The sequence below is a fragment of the Sabethes cyaneus genome, chromosome 1 (assembly GCF_943734655.1).
Source record: "Sabethes cyaneus chromosome 1, idSabCyanKW18_F2, whole genome shotgun sequence".
NCBI classification, from domain to species: domain Eukaryota; kingdom Metazoa; phylum Arthropoda; class Insecta; order Diptera; family Culicidae; genus Sabethes; species Sabethes cyaneus.
This window is the reverse complement of record NC_071353.1, coordinates 98396689-98412006: the sequence shown is the minus strand read 5'-3', so window position 1 is coordinate 98412006 and position 15318 is coordinate 98396689.

Sequence of the window (15318 nt, the reverse complement as noted above, 5' to 3'; positions counted from 1 at the left end):
ACGGTCTCCATTCTTCGTTGCCAAATAGCAGGGATATTGGCAGCACCATAAACTGCTCTCGTTGGACGGATAAGCCCGTGTGTCGTGGTGTTCTGCGTAAGTACGTGGCTGAATTCGTTGTCGATTGGCAAGTGTGTATAGGCATCGGTTATGTCCAAATGGCAAAACAAGGCAGCTCCCTTCATTTTGTTGAATATTGAGTCGATTCTTGGTATTGGATGTTCATCGACGATCATCCTCGGATTGATGGTTGGCTTGTAATTACCGGTGATCCGAATACTACCATTTTTCTTCACGACGATGTGTGTCGGTGATGCCCATTCCGAAAAGTCCACTTTTTGGTAAAATCCTGATGCAAGTTTTTTTTATCGATTTCTGTTGCATAACGGTGGCGTAAGGCAAGGGGTACATTGTGTGCCCTAGCGAAAACTGGTGATACATCTGGGTTTAAATGCACTTATGCTGGTGGTCCCACAAGCTTACCGGGAATGTCGCTAAAAATGTCACTAAAATGTTCCAGTAGTTCTGACAATTTAGCTTCTTGTTTCTGACCCAGTGCGGTATCGTGTACCCCCGTTGGTATGACCTTCTTTAATCTGAACATTTTTAATCTGTACCCCGGTGGTATAAATGCGTTCACATTAAAAACCGATCAAGCGTCATACACAATTGACGTTAAAGTTGACCGGGTAAATTGAAAAATAAACAAAAAAACTTAATGCGTTTCCTCTTGCTCAAGAGCTTTGGCAATATAGCTCATAAGGAACTTACCTTCCGCTAGCACTCAAAATAGACCATTTTAGTCGAAACTGCCGAGCCAATTGCCTCTTCTACAAACCGGACGTTTAGAATTCGCTCATGTTTGAATTGTTTTCAAAACGTTTGTTTTCGTCAAATCAAAACAACAAATTCATAAGGTGCGCGTCTTGCGCGTATATGAAAATGAATAGAGTTACCAAATATTCAGATTAAAAATGAACTCGTCCAATCTGAGCGAGGTGTTTTTCATATTAGCGGGGGTTGAGTGTAGTAGCAAGCTAATTGACAGGCACGCCGGGTGTGAAAAGTCTATTTAAGTTGATCTGGTCAGCAAAATGTGTGATCCATTCTCGACCAAAGAGGGCTTCAGATTTTCCGGATACTACGTGTACATTGAGCCTACGCGTTGCAGCTCCGACAGATACGTTCACAGGTGTGCGACCAATGCAATTGATACGGTGACCTGAGTAACTCGAAAACTGTCGGTCCGTTGGTAGCAGCGAAAGTCTCGGTTTGATAGCTTTTAACATTGTTTCTGCAATAATCCCGCATGGTGCCCGGTGCTCAGAAACTGCGTCCTCTTGTGATTGAACTTCGTCGGTGGAAGAATTTTGTAAATTAACCTACGTTGATCTGCACACTCTAGCAATATGGCCTTTCTTGTTGCAATTGTTGCACCTGGCATAACGGAAACGGCAATGATTCCGTAGGCGGTGACCGCCACAACCAGTACAGGGGTCCTACACCCGATCGTTGTAAATACTGGATTGCTGTCTATCACCTAGCGACTCGAAATTTCGCTTTCGCTGTTGATCCGGGTGTGATGTTGACGGACGGCAATCAGGTTGCGTTAGTTTTCTAGATCTGGAGTTTTCGTAACCGAGCTTGTTTGCGGTTTCAGGATTCGGCGATATTGTTCCCTGTGTGCTGTGTTGTGGGTTGCTTCTAGCGTGTGCGCGATTTCGTAGGCAGCGTTAAACGTTTCTGGTTTCTTTGCTAAGATTTCATCACACGTATCTGTAGCCTCGAGTCCATGTAAAAGTTGTTCGATCAACATTCGGTCCAGAAAGTATCGTATTCACAATGTGATGTACCTTGTTTCTATCGCTAGGCGAACTGCGCAACCGTTTCACCTTTTTGCTGAACGATCTGTTTAAATTTGATGCTTTCTACATATTTGTTTTTCGTTCGGTCAAAGTGGTTGACCAGCGTAGCACGTAGTTCTTCGTACGGCACTTCCGCAGGATTCCGGGGGGCTACGAGGAACTTCAACGCGTAGTTCAGTTCTGTCTGTCTGTCTGTCTGTCTGTCTGTCTGTCTGTCTGTCTGTCTGTCTGTCTGTCTGTCTGTCTGTCTGTCTGTCTGTCTGTCTGTCTGTCTGTCTGTCTGTCTGTCTGTCTGTCTGTCTGTCTGTCTGTCTGTCTGTCTGTCTGTCTGTCTGTCTGTCTGTCTGTCTGTCTGTCTGTCTGTCTGTCTGTCTGTCTGTCTGTCTGTCTGTCTGTCTGTCTGTCTGTCTGTCTGTCTGTCTGTCTGTCTGTCTGTCTGTCTGTCTGTCTGTCTGTCTGTCTGTCTGTCTGTCTGTCTGTCTGTCTGTCTGTCTGTCTGTCTGTCTGTCTGTCTGTCTGTCTGTCTGTCTGTCTGTCTGTCTGTCTGTCTGTCTGTCTGTCTGTCTGTCTGTCTGTCTGTCTGTCTGTCTGTCTGTCTGTCTGTCTGTCTGTCTGTCTGTCTGTCTGTCTGTCTGTCTGTCTGTCTGTCTGTCTGTCTGTCTGTCTGTCTGTCTGTCTGTCTGTCTGTCTGTCTGTCTGTCTGTCTGTCTGTCTGTCTGTCTGTCTGTCTGTCTGTCTGTCTGTCTGTCTGTCTGTCTGTCTGTCTGTCTGTCTGTCTGTCTGTCTGTCTGTCTGTCTGTCTGTCTGTCTGTCTGTCTGTCTGTCTGTCTGTCTGTCTGTCTGTCTGTCTGTCTGTCTGTCTGTCTGTCTGTCTGTCTGTCTGTCTGTCTGTCTGTCTGTCTGTCTGTCTGTCTGTCTGTCTGTCTGTCTGTCTGTCTGTCTGTCTGTCTGTCTGTCTGTCTGTCTGTCTGTCTGTCTGTCTGTCTGTCTGTCTGTCTGTCTGTCTGTCTGTCTGTCTGTCTGTCTGTCTGTCTGTCTGTCTGTCTGTCTGTCTGTCTGTCTGTCTGTCTGTCTGTCTGTCTGTCTGTCTGTCTGTCTGTCTGTCTGTCTGTCTGTCTGTCTGTCTGTCTGTCTGTCTGTCTGTCTGTCTGTCTGTCTGTCTGTCTGTCTGTCTGTCTGTCTGTCTGTCTGTCTGTCTGTCTGTCTGTCTGTCTGTCTGTCTGTCTGTCTGTCTGTCTGTCTGTCTGTCTGTCTGTCTGTCTGTCTGTCTGTCTGTCTGTCTGTCTGTCTGTCTGTCTGTCTGTCTGTCTGTCTGTCTGTCTGTCTGTCTGTCTGTCTGTCTGTCTGTCTGTCTGTCTGTCTGTCTGTCTGTCTGTCTGTCTGTCTGTCTGTCTGTCTGTCTGTCTGTCTGTCTGTCTGTCTGTCTGTCTGTCTGTCTGTCTGTCTGTCTGTCTGTCTGTCTGTCTGTCTGTCTGTCTGTCTGTCTGTCTGTCTGTCTGTCTGTCTGTCTGTCTGTCTGTCTGTCTGTCTGTCTGTCTGTCTGTCTGTCTGTCTGTCTGTCTGTCTGTCTGTCTGTCTGTCTGTCTGTCTGTCTGTCTGTCTGTCTGTCTGTCTGTCTGTCTGTCTGTCTGTCTGTCTGTCTGTCTGTCTGTCTGTCTGTCTGTCTGTCTGTCTGTCTGTCTGTCTGTCTGTCTGTCTGTCTGTCTGTCTGTCTGTCTGTCTGTCTGTCTGTCTGTCTGTCTGTCTGTCTGTCTGTCTGTCTGTCTGTCTGTCTGTCTGTCTGTCTGTCTGTCTGTCTGTCTGTCTGTCTGTCTGTCTGTCTGTCTGTCTGTCTGTCTGTCTGTCTGTCTGTCTGTCTGTCTGTCTGTCTGTCTGTCTGTCTGTCTGTCTGTCTGTCTGTCTGTCTGTCTGTCTGTCTGTCTGTCTGTCTGTCTGTCTGTCTGTCTGTCTGTCTGTCTGTCTGTCTGTCTGTCTGTCTGTCTGTCTGTCTGTCTGTCTGTCTGTCTGTCTGTCTGTCTGTCTGTCTGTCTGTCTGTCTGTCTGTCTGTCTGTCTGTCTGTCTGTCTGTCTGTCTGTCTGTCTGTCTGTCTGTCTGTCTGTCTGTCTGTCTGTCTGTCTGTCTGTCTGTCTGTCTGTCTGTCTGTCTGTCTGTCTGTCTGTCTGTCTGTCTGTCTGTCTGTCTGTCTGTCTGTCTGTCTGTCTGTCTGTCTGTCTGTCTGTCTGTCTGTCTGTCTGTCTGTCTGTCTGTCTGTCTGTCTGTCTGTCTGTCTGTCTGTCTGTCTGTCTGTCTGTCTGTCTGTCTGTCTGTCTGTCTGTCTGTCTGTCTGTCTGTCTGTCTGTCTGTCTGTCTGTCTGTCTGTCTGTCTGTCTGTCTGTCTGTCTGTCTGTCTGTCTGTCTGTCTGTCTGTCTGTCTGTCTGTCTGTCTGTCTGTCTGTCTGTCTGTCTGTCTGTCTGTCTGTCTGTCTGTCTGTCTGTCTGTCTGTCTGTCTGTCTGTCTGTCTGTCTGTCTGTCTGTCTGTCTGTCTGTCTGTCTGTCTGTCTGTCTGTCTGTCTGTCTGTCTGTCTGTCTGTCTGTCTGTCTGTCTGTCTGTCTGTCTGTCTGTCTGTCTGTCTGTCTGTCTGTCTGTCTGTCTGTCTGTCTGTCTGTCTGTCTGTCTGTCTGTCTGTCTGTCTGTCTGTCTGTCTGTCTGTCTGTCTGTCTGTCTGTCTGTCTGTCTGTCTGTCTGTCTGTCTGTCTGTCTGTCTGTCTGTCTGTCTGTCTGTCTGTCTGTCTGTCTGTCTGTCTGTCTGTCTGTCTGTCTGTCTGTCTGTCTGTCTGTCTGTCTGTCTGTCTGTCTGTCTGTCTGTCTGTCTGTCTGTCTGTCTGTCTGTCTGTCTGTCTGTCTGTCTGTCTGTCTGTCTGTCTGTCTGTCTGTCTGTCTGTCTGTCTGTCTGTCTGTCTGTCTGTCTGTCTGTCTGTCTGTCTGTCTGTCTGTCTGTCTGTCTGTCTGTCTGTCTGTCTGTCTGTCTGTCTGTCTGTCTGTCTGTCTGTCTGTCTGTCTGTCTGTCTGTCTGTCTGTCTGTCTGTCTGTCTGTCTGTCTGTCTGTCTGTCTGTCTGTCTGTCTGTCTGTCTGTCTGTCTGTCTGTCTGTCTGTCTGTCTGTCTGTCTGTCTGTCTGTCTGTCTGTCTGTCTGTCTGTCTGTCTGTCTGTCTGTCTGTCTGTCTGTCTGTCTGTCTGTCTGTCTGTCTGTCTGTCTGTCTGTCTGTCTGTCTGTCTGTCTGTCTGTCTGTCTGTCTGTCTGTCTGTCTGTCTGTCTGTCTGTCTGTCTGTCTGTCTGTCTGTCTGTCTGTCTGTCTGTCTGTCTGTCTGTCTGTCTGTCTGTCTGTCTGTCTGTCTGTCTGTCTGTCTGTCTGTCTGTCTGTCTGTCTGTCTGTCTGTCTGTCTGTCTGTCTGTCTGTCTGTCTGTCTGTCTGTCTGTCTGTCTGTCTGTCTGTCTGTCTGTCTGTCTGTCTGTCTGTCTGTCTGTCTGTCTGTCTGTCTGTCTGTCTGTCTGTCTGTCTGTCTGTCTGTCTGTCTGTCTGTCTGTCTGTCTGTCTGTCTGTCTGTCTGTCTGTCTGTCTGTCTGTCTGTCTGTCTGTCTGTCTGTCTGTCTGTCTGTCTGTCTGTCTGTCTGTCTGTCTGTCTGTCTGTCTGTCTGTCTGTCTGTCTGTCTGTCTGTCTGTCTGTCTGTCTGTCTGTCTGTCTGTCTGTCTGTCTGTCTGTCTGTCTGTCTGTCTGTCTGTCTGTCTGTCTGTCTGTCTGTCTGTCTGTCTGTCTGTCTGTCTGTCTGTCTGTCTGTCTGTCTGTCTGTCTGTCTGTCTGTCTGTCTGTCTGTCTGTCTGTCTGTCTGTCTGTCTGTCTGTCTGTCTGTCTGTCTGTCTGTCTGTCTGTCTGTCTGTCTGTCTGTCTGTCTGTCTGTCTGTCTGTCTGTCTGTCTGTCTGTCTGTCTGTCTGTCTCTATGTTCCTTTTAGAATCGAAAACTACTGAACCGATCGACAAGAATTTATTCTATGGTAAATTGGGACCCCTCCCCTGTTTAGAAGGGGAATTATGACTCCTCTTCCCTTTAAGAGTGGGGCTTCCATACAAATGAAATACAAATTTCCTCATAACTCTAGAACTAATCAAGCAAATGGAACCAAATTTAGCATGTGGGTGTTTTTGTAGGCAAGAATATTTTCTATGGTGAATTAGGACCCCTCCCCGCATGAGGAGGGGGGCTCCTATACAAATGGAAAACAAATTTCTTCATAACTCGAGAACTAATCAAGCAATCAAGCAAATGGAACCAAATTTGACATGTAAGTGGTTTTGGAGGCAAGATTTTTTTCTATGGTGAATTGAGACCCCTCTCCTCTTTAGAAAGCGAGTTATGACCCATCTCCCTTTTAAGAGGGGGGGCTTCTACACAAATGAAATACAAATTTCCTCATAGTTCGAGAACTAATCAAGCAAATGGAACCAAATTTGGCATGTGGGAGATTTTGGAGTCTTGAATTTATTTTATGATAGTTAGAGGCCTCTCGCCCCTATGGTAGGGGGATATGGACTCTCATATAAATAAAACAGAATTTTTTGCGAAACTCAAAAACTAATCGAACTCGAGAAATTCGAGACTCTTCCATAAAAACATTAGTCAATAACAAGACCACAAAAGCTATCTATAGTAACACTAGATCATTCAGGACGAGACGACCGCGAGTGTTGCCGGCGACCCGCCGTCGGAAGCGCCGCCCACTGGTGGGGAGGCAACTCCCCGCTTAAATCACTACTGTCTAGGTTTATTTGTTTCCCTAGGTCTACCTGGGCTTCCTGGAACGAGCGACAGCGTGTAAGAAGAGGATCGCGAAATGGTACTTTCCACAAAAAAGTTTTCCGTGAAATGGTACATTCCGCTTAAGGTTTTTCGCAAAATAATATTCGGCGAAATGTTGTACAATCATGGCGAATATTACTATCCGCTTTCTGGCTATGCAATGAGGGGACAGGGGAGTTGTTTTCTACTTTACTGTGAGGAAAAATTGCAAATTTGTATATTAAACTACCCATTCCTGGTAACTAATAAGCATTAACATAAGCAGCAAGTCAGCGTATCTGGCATTTTATACTGCACGTTGTTGTATATTAGCTTTTTGACTGCATAGGTGTTGTTAATTGGCATCTAAAATTGTATTCAAATTCTTCGTGTCGGTAATTAGCTATAAATTAGCATTGTCAGCACTATAAAAAGGTTATCAGTAAAGTCTGTATATTTTGCCAAAATAGCATTTAAGGCGACTTAAATGTTTATTGGCCTACATTTGAATAGCATTGGTGATGCTTATTGGTTACCTGGGATGCTTTCATAGTTACGTAACTGCCAAAATGAATCATCTAAGGTTGAACTCATCAGAAACTTGCAAAACAAGAGATTGTGACAAAGATCACCCGAGATTCATGATTTATGTACAACACAGGTCATTTTGTGGCAATACGAAGTTTGTCGGGTCAGCTAGTCTATGGCTATAAAAATGGATTTCTGTCTGCTCTATGTTCCTTATAGAATCAAAAACTACTGAACCGATCGGAGTGAAAATTTGCATGTACGGGTTTTTAGTGCCAGGGAAGGTTCTTATGATGGTTAGAGATCCCTCCCCCACTAAGAGGGGGGGCTCCCCTACAAATCTATACCTATAAAAATGGATTTCTGACTGTCTGCCCGAATGTTCCTTATGCAATCGAAAACTACCCTCCCCCCACTAAGAGGGGCGGCTCCCATACAAATGAAACACAAATTTCTGCATAACTCGAGAACTAATCAAGCAAATGGAACCAAATTTGACATGTGGGTGTTTTTGTAGATAAGAATTTTTTCTATATTGAATAGAAACCTCTCCCTACTTTAGAAGGGGGGGGGGGCTCCTATACAAATGAAATACAAATTTTCTTATAACACGAAAACTAATTAATCAAATGGAACCATACTTGGCATGTGGGTGCTTCTGAAGGCATGAATTTTTTCTATGATGAATTAGCACTTCTTACCTGTTTAGTAGGGGGGGCTCCCATACAAATGAAATTCAATTTTCTTCATAACTCGAGAACTAATCAAGCAAATGGAACAAAATTTCACATGTGGGTGTTTTTGGAGACAAGATTTTTTTCTATGGTGAATTGAAACCTCTCTCCACTTTAGGACGGGGGGCTCCTATACAAATGAAATACAAATTTTCTCATAACTCAAGAATTAATTAATCAAATGGAACCATATTCGGCATGTGGGTGTTTTTGGAGGCATGAATTTTTTCTATGATGAATTAGGACCCCTTATCTGTTTAGTAGGGGGGCTCCCATATAAATGAAATACAAATTTCCTCATAACTCGAGAACAAATCAAGCAAATGGAACAAAATATAACATGTGGGTGTTTTTGGAGACAAGGATGTTTTCCATGGTGAATTGAAACCTCTCCCCATTTCAGGAGAGGGGTCTCCTATATAAATGAAGTACAAATTTTCTCATAACTCGAACTAAAATTATTTAATCAAATGGAACCATATTTGGCATATGGGTGTTTTTGGAGGCATGAATTTTTTTTTATGATGAATTAGGACCCCTCCCCCTTTTTAGGAGGGGGGGGGCTACCACACAAATGAAATACAAATTTCCTCATAACTCGAAAAGTAATCAAGCAAATGAACCCAAATTGGGCAGGTAGGGGGTTTTGGAGGCAGGAATTTTTTTTAATGATGGTTTGGGATCCCTCACCCCTGTGATAGGGGGATAAAGAATCTCATACAATCATTTGTGTAACTCAAAAACTAATCGAACTCGAGAAATTTTAGACTCTTTCATAAAACATTAATCAATAACAAGACCACAAAAAACTATCAATGTCACGATGATTCAGCGCGAGATGGCCACAGGCCGCGAGTGTTGCCGGCGACCTGCCGTCGGAAGCGCCGACCAGTGCGGGGGGCAGCCCCCCGCTACTGACCTCTATTACTTTCCTTCAGTTGGGTCACCTCTGCGAAATAGTACTTCCTACGAAAAAAATTTCCGTGAAATGGTACATCCCACGTAAGGTTTTTCGCGAAATGGTATTCTGCGAAACTCTATATTCCGCGTTATGGTCAACCGAAAATTGGTGTTCCGCAAAATGGTATTCGGCGAAATGGTTTGTAATGGTTGTAATGCTATCCGCTTTATTTTAGCAGGCTAAGCAAAGGGGGATTTGTTTTCTACTTCACTGTGAGGAAAATTTGTATATTAAACCACCCATGAACTCCTCAGAAACTTGCAAAACTCGAGATTGCGACATAGGTCATCCGAGATTCACGATTTATAAACAACACAGTTTAATTTGTGGCAATACGAAGTTTGTCGGGTCAGCTAGTAATAAATAAATTATTATCAAGTCACTTTTCAAAAATTTATTTATTTCTTTATGTTATTTAATTATTTATGTACCCTACAGATACAGTTTCAATATATACTAATTCTGAGTTTTACAGAAAGAATACGTTTTGCGTAAAAATAATCCGCGTAATTTCCGAAAGTTCTTAGTCTCAAAGAGCACATCTGCGTAAATTCGCGAAAAAGACCATACAATGTTTACAAGTTGCATACTTAAATGTCCGAAAAGATTTACGAACGTAGACGAGTTTTTGAGTCATCTTGCCACAGTGCATAGAACGCCCACAGATTTCGTTTATAAATGCACCTTTCCAAAGTGCCACCAAACCTTTCACAGCATTTACAGCTTTAAGAAACATATAAAAAACCATCGAGTAGATGTAAAACTGAATCCTGGTCCAGACGAAAAGAAAGAGATAGACAATCAAGAAAATTTATGTTCATCACCTGAATTTAGAAACATAGAAGAAGAGATTACGTTCGAAGCGAATTTTATGTTCGATAAAAAAGTATCTAGTGTTGAGGAATCAGCGGTTGATTTTACTCTGAATATGTACCGGAGGCCAAATTTAAACAGAAAAGACGTTCGTGAAATACAAACTGCCGTACAAAATCACTGCTCGCAAATAGCCGAAAATATAGAAAGTCGAAAATATAGAAAATATGGAAAATCTGGACATTTTTGAACAACCAGCAATATTAAGTTTTGACGATAATGATACGAGTAAACTAAATTGATGGACGAAAATCTTGTTTAGTTTTAAATCCTATAAAATTTCAAGTTTTTTGAAACTGGAAACGTTTTGGAGGAGACTCTCAAACGAACACATGAATTGGAAAAATCGACTAAGTTTTCTCATTTCGTCAACAGTGAGCTTTGGAGCAAGGAGAAATACAAACAGATCGACGAAAGTTTTATATTACCAATATGGCTGTACGCCGACGAATATGAAGTTAATGATGCCCAAAGTTCACACAGCAAAATCGAAGCTGTTTGTGGGATTTATTAGTTTTCCCACAATCCTGGAGGATGTATAGATCAAAATTATGTAATATCTTCGTAGATGGAGTTATTCGGAAAGTCGTCATAAATCGAGCTGGTGTAAATAGACTTTAGAAAAACTAATTATTCCGTTCCAAAGTATGGAGGAAGAGGAAATCATCATAAAACTACAATCAAAGTGCGTAAAAGTACGATTTGTGCTATATCTGTTTCAAGGCGATAACTTGGGAGTCCACACACTATTATCGTTATCTAGCGGATTTAATGCTAGTTACTACTGTCGGTTTTGCCGAAGGCATAGAGTCCAATTGCAGACCGATTTGGAAAAACATTTCAACGACGCACGACGATTTCAAATTATAACGAAGATATTCAAGACGGCCGCCATTCTGAAACAGGTATTGCAAATTCAAAAATATTGGACATTTACGAATACTAATGAATATATTTTTAGGTATTACAGGCTGGTCTCCATTTAACTTACTACCATCATTCCACATGATGGAAAATATTAGCGTAGACGCGATGCACGATTTATTTAGCTCTGGAGTCTGCAAATATGGATTGCTAGCTGCTTTGCCGTATTTCATTTATGATAAAAAATCTTTACTATTAGCCAACTTAATACCAGAAAACATATCGTTGGCAAAGTATCACTGGATAACAATTTGAGTCGTATGCCGGAATTCGACGACTTTTATGATAAACAACGTAGAGGAAAGGCTGTAACCGTTAGAACTACTTCTGCAGAAATGAGAGCTTTTTCCCGGTCAACATTGTTACATAACATTAACCAGATTATTACGTAACTGTGTTATGATGTGACGTTGAAGTTGCGTAACCTGAGAGTAACAGGATGGTTGAAATTTCTCACTTTTTTACATAACATTGTTACATTACAATGTAACATTGCGATAACATTAAAGCAATGTAACGTTACGTTACATTATTGCCATTGTTATGTAACAATCCTATTATTTCTGTTATGTAACAATATAAATGTTTTTGTAACGTCACAACAAATACTGAACTGTAACACCTCTATAACTTAACTGTAACAGTATCATTATACTTGCCACCAGAATGTATGTACAGCCTTGAAAATACTATGCGAATTGACTAACTGCTAGCAAGTGCATTTAAAGGCTAATCATAAACTCACGCAGTTTACGATCAGCTTACAAGCGCATTTGCTAGCAGTTAGTCAATTCGCATAGTATTTTCGAGACTTTGCATACATTCAGGCCTCCGTCACCAATCTTTGTTCTTTAAATGGTCGACAAATAAAATGTACATTTCGATTCCAAATCATTTATTATTTGATTCCTTTTAATTCATGTAGGATAGTGCTCCAGTAATTTGGTAGTACCTGCAGTGGTGGAAACTTGAAATATTCCGTTATTTTTGCAGATTTTGCTACAGTTTGACAAGTATCGAACTACTAGTACCAGTCTCATTTGGTAAGTATCAAACGTCACACGCAGTACCTTGTAAGTCGCAAGGGCCTGCATAGTATCGTCGTCCTGCCAGTAAAAACAAAGTTAGGTTAGTAATAATTGAGGATTTAATTGATATTTTTCGGTGAATAAATAACTCGTTTCTGCTTTCTGCGTTACGCGTTTCAGCCTACTGTATTTATTTCAACCATCTTCGGACGCCTATCGGAAGTAGAATTACAAATTTTATAAAAATAATCACTACGAGCAAAATGTTTCGAGGTTTAGTAGTATTCTATATGAAAATCATTGAACTAATTTGAAAAGTTACAGTCATAATTTTCACTTACAAAAAGAACGTCTTAACACTGTGAGCGTCTCGTACTAATTACGTGGTTTTGTTAGTATTTTGCCGGGTTGAGTCCCCGCGGGTTGTATTGTATTTAGTCTGCATATTGCGTAGTTTCGGTATTAGTCCGTCATATGCTGTGTTGAAATTCCCGCACTCACGCTGTAAGTTGACTGTTTTTTCGTCGCCAAGAACCTTGATATGGAATACTTCCGCCGTCAGTCTGGTCTCCTGGTCGTCAATACGTGCGATTATTCGGGTGTCATCAAATCGAAACAGGTGTCCTTCTTGGATGGAGTGCTGCGATAGTCCAGTTCTGGCATCCTTCTTTTTGGTGTCGTTCTTGTGCTCCACTAGCCTCACTTCCAGTTTCCTTCCTGTTTGTCCAATATACACTTTCCCGTCGTCGGCGCCGCACGGGACGGAGTAGATCACATTTGTCTGTTTCCCTGGTGCGATCGGATCTTTTAGTTTGCTGTAGATGCTCTGCTTGATTTTATTTTTTGGTTTGCAGGCGAGCTGGACGTCATGTTTTCTTAGTATTTTGCTAAGCTTTTCACTCAAACCCGGTACGTAGGTGCACGAAGCATATTTTGTTTGTGGTTTCGCATTAATGCTTAAATTATTGTAATGTTTGTGGACCCGTTGCTTAGTGAGTTTGTTGATAAACCACAGCGGATAATTATTTGCCTCAAGCATATTTTTTGCTGTTTTTATTGCTTGTGGGCGATTTTGTCTATCGGACAGTTTGATGGCACGATCTATAAGTGCGATCACTGTGTTTGATTTGTGTGCAAAAGGAGACTGTGATGTGAAATCTAAGTACCTCCCGTCCACATGTTTGGGCATCCAACATATTTCTAGATTACAATTTTTTCTAGTTGTTAGAATGTCGAGAAATTTTAGTTTTTTGTCTGTTTCATTTTCTAGGGTGAAGCAAAGCTTATTGTGGTAATCATTGAAAACATGCAAGATATTCGCGACGTGATTGGTATTGGCAATACAGAAACAGTCATCTACATACCTGCGGTAATACTTTAGGGGTGTTTGCTCTGATTTAAGTACGTTTATGCGGTTGTTTTCGAGCCGTTCCATTACCAAGTCTGCGATTGCAGGTGACAAAGGTGATTCCATAGGAGTCCCGAAACATTGCTGAAAAACCTCCCCCTTATACATAAAAAAGGTTGATTCTAGCACAAGATTTACCATTGCGAAAAAACTTTCATTATCAATGGTTGTGTGTTTCGTTATTTCTTGCCACCTTTCTTCTAAGCAGTCTACAGCGTGATCTATCGGTACCTTAGCGATAGCGATGTGACGTCGAGTGAGAAAAGCACGTCCTCTTCCGCAGTTTGTACTCCTAATATTTGCTAGGCGAACTCGAAACTATTGTGAACATGGTATTCGATGTTTCCCAAATTTTTTCCAATGATGCTGGCTAAGTATTTCGCAATGTTGTATGTATCCGATCCGATGGTTGAGATAACTGGTCTAAGGGGTCGGTTTTTTTTTTGTTTGTTTGCAAAGTTAGTACACAGACATAAAATTCGAATTTTAAGTCTCGTGATAGCGGATACAAAACGCACCATTGTCGCGCTAAAAAAACAAAAATCAGCAATCAACTCCACTATAGAAACTAAGTTCGAGGAGAGAGACGCACACCGTGTAAGGGAAATTACCGAACAGAAGGCAGTGGTAGTATATAACACAGTGAAACGCACTGAACAACGGAAAATGAAGGCGCTGAAAACCCGACACATCGCAGAACTCAAACACGAAGCTGGGTGGATTGAAAACACCACCAATACCACATTGCCCGACGTTCTAGAGCGAACACTCATGCTTGGCCCAAACTTCAACATTCAAGATAACACGAACATACCGTACATCGAAGTAGTTTCAGAAATCGAGAAGGTCGTCAAACAGAAAGAAAACTCAAATGAAATAAGGACAGAGATAGCAAATGCTATCACAAACCATATGAACTACACGCTGCAACCAAGACACCATGAACACGAATGGATGAGGAAAGACATAGCCAAGAGTAAAAAGTTCCTAAAAGAACATCAGGATCTGCTTATAACGAAAGCAGATAAAGGAAACAAAACCGTCATCATCACTGCAGAGGAATACCGCCAAAAAATGCTGGAGCTAATAAGTGACAGCGAAGCTTACCGGAAACTAAAAACAGATCCATCGGTTAAAATCCAAAAAGCTATCAACGGAATTCTTAGCCAATGTTTAGAAAACAAACAAATCGATTCTCGAACCTACAGAAACATTAGGATGATGAGCTACAACACACCACGCATATATGGCTTACCAAAGATCCACAAGGAAAACCGACCCCTTTTTTTTGTTAGGGAGGACATGGACAAAGTAGTCTAAGTCCTCCCTAACAAAAAAAACCAACCCCTTAGACCAGTTATCTCAACCATCGGATCGGTTACATACAACATTGCGAAATACTTAGCCAGCATCATTGGAAAAATTTTGGGAAACATCGAATACCATGTTCACAATAGTTTCGAGTTCGCCTAGCAAATATTGGGAGTACCGACTGCGGAAGAGGACGTGCTTTTCTCACTCGACGTCACATCGCTATACACTAAGGTACCGATAGATCACGCTGTAGACTGCTTAGAAGAAAGGTGGCAAGAAATAACGAAACACACAACCATTGATAATGAAGTTTTTTCGCAATGGTAAAACTTGTGCTAGAATCAACCTTTTTTATGTATAAGGGGGAGGCTTTTCAGCAATGTTTCGGGACTCCTATGGAATCACCTTTGTCACCTGCAATCGCAGACTTGGTAATGGAACGGCTCGAAAACAACCGCATAGACGTACTTAAATCAGAGCAAACACCCCTAAAGTATTACCGCAGGTATGTAGATGACTGTTTCTGTATTGCCAATACCAATCACGTCGCGAATATCTTGCATGTTTTCAACGAGTACCACAATAAGCTTTGCTTCACCCTAGAAAATGAAACAGACAAAAAACTAAAATTTCTCGACATTCTAACAACTAGAAAAAATTGTAATCTAGAAATATGTTGGATGCCCAAACATGTGAACGGCTGGTTCCACGGCTGGTTGGAGTGTTGGCTCTACCCGCCGCCTGCCGCCTCTGACCAACACCATAGCGGACCACCTGATGGTCACTGTGAGTGTAGCCATTGTCTACCCTCCAGTCTCCTATCAGACCAGGACTGCCGAATGTCACGTCGATGATAGACTCTGCAC